The sequence below is a fragment of the Callorhinus ursinus genome, unplaced genomic scaffold, assembly GCF_003265705.2.
Source record: "Callorhinus ursinus isolate GAN/ISIS: 27379988/994484 unplaced genomic scaffold, GSC_fseal_2.0 scaffold70, whole genome shotgun sequence".
NCBI lineage: Eukaryota > Metazoa > Chordata > Mammalia > Carnivora > Otariidae > Callorhinus > Callorhinus ursinus.
The window spans coordinates 933,608-935,506 of record NW_027397132.1 but is presented as its reverse complement, the minus strand read 5'-3'; the positions used below and the strand labels follow the sequence as shown (position 1 = coordinate 935,506).

General features: G+C 48.9%; 1 pseudogene; it reads right to left on the bottom strand.

Annotated features, from left to right (window-relative positions):
• The window catches only part of LOC112816911 (E3 ubiquitin-protein ligase RNF8 pseudogene), a 1,679-nt pseudogene extending 111 nt beyond the window's left edge, over positions 1–1,568 (bottom strand).
• Positions 1,569–1,899: the final 331 nt, after the last annotated feature.

Below are 1,899 nucleotides of genomic sequence, written 5' to 3'. Positions count from 1 at the left end.
CTGCTTGTGTTCCCTCTCTCCCTGTGTCTCTTTTCGTTCACTAATGAGGACAATTCGTCGTTCTTTCACTTCTGAGCTCAGATTATCTACCATCTTATTAATGCAATTGTCCAGAACCAGGGAGTGAGTTTTGGACTTGATGTCCTTCCGACAAATGGGGCATTCTGCCTTCCGCTTCATCCACTCATCGATACAGTAGGAGCAGAAACTGTGGGCACAGTTCAAGGTGACAGCCTCAATGAAGTATTCCGAGCAAATAATACACTGGAGCTCATTCTCTAGCACGTCATTCACGTGGCTAAGCACTTCCTCCTTCTGTGCTTGCACCTTCTCCTTCTCTTCCTTGGTCTGTTCCAATTCTTTGTTCTTGGCTTGAATGATTGCTTCAAAGTCCTTCTTGCTGCAATTTAGTTCTTCCATTAGAGCCCGATGCTTGCAGAGCCTGGGCCAACTGTTGCTTCAGGTCCTCTTCTTGCTCCTTCTCCAAACCCTGGAGATGCTGCTGCTCCTCTTCCTGGAAAGTCTTCTCTAGCTGCTCCACTCTGGCCTGCTGCTGGGCCTGCTCTGCACACAGCTGGGACTGTAAGTCCTGCAGCTCCTGCTCCATTTTCACAATTCTATTTGAGTTCCCTTTTGGGGTCTGCTTTTTCACCTTCAAGACAGCTACCTGTTTTTCCTGCATTTGTATTTTCAGCTTCAGAATCCTGGACATGGTCACCTTGAACAGCTCTAAGCTGCTTTGAGATGCTGAAGGGTTTGAGGCTTTCTGCTTCTTAGGATGAAGCTCTATGACTTTTGTGGAGCCAGGGTGAACATGAGCCTCTGTGGCCTTCTTCCTCGGCTCAAGAGAAGTCAACTTAGGATCCAGATATTCGGAGGGTTGACTGGCCACTTCACCTTTCCCATGAGACTTCACTGGCTGACCAGGTTCACAAGACACTTTACTTATTTTGGATTTCAAATTTGAGGGGCCTTCAGCTCCAGAACCCTCCAATTCATCCAAACTAAATTTCCTTTGAGTTCTCAATCCCCTATTTTTTCCCATCATCTGGTCATTCTTTGGGGCAAGACAAGGATACATCCTCTCCCGGTCTTCTTCAGTAACTTCATATTCATACTCTGCATTCTCCTTATTCTCCAGAGGTACCCCGAGCTGGATGTGGTCTCCCTTATGGATAGAATAGAACTTTAAAGGTTCTAGATGTTCTCTGTTCAGCCAAACACCATTCAGACTCTTGTTGTCCATAATTGTTCACTGGCCCTCGACATTCTGCTTCTGCTTCAAAACACAGTGGTTTCGGGAAATCATCAGAGGGCAGATTTTTGATACCAGTTGGTATGTGACACCAAATCCTCGCCCTATAGTCACCTTGTTTCCATCCTCCAGCAGCAGCCACTCGGCGTTCATCCCTACCCGCCACAAGCACCAGCTCTGGCCACCGGCGCGGTCTCCCGTGACCAACGAGCTGGGATCCTCCATAGCCCACTCCGGCCCGGCTTGCGGTCAGCACAGAGCGAGACCCCCGCCTGGGTTCCCGCCGCCTCTCAGCTTCGTCCCCGGCGCCATACCTAAAAAACCTCTGGATGTATTTTTAAGAGTATTTCCAGACAGACTGGATGTGGAGTGTGAGGGAAGGGAGGAGTCAAAGATGACCGAAACTTTGGCTGCCATCAACAAGGATGGGGTAAGACCACATGAGGAGAGGTCTGGGATGGAAGCTCAGGGGTAGGGCTTTGGAAAGGTTGAGTTTAGATGTTCACTGGACAATTCCCTGGAGATACCCAGCAGGCAGCTGGATATGAGTCTGCCCTTTGGGAGAAAGATCCAGACTGGGGATGTACAACTGGGAGTCATCAGTCTATGGATGAAATTTAGAGCCAGGAGACTGAATGGGATTA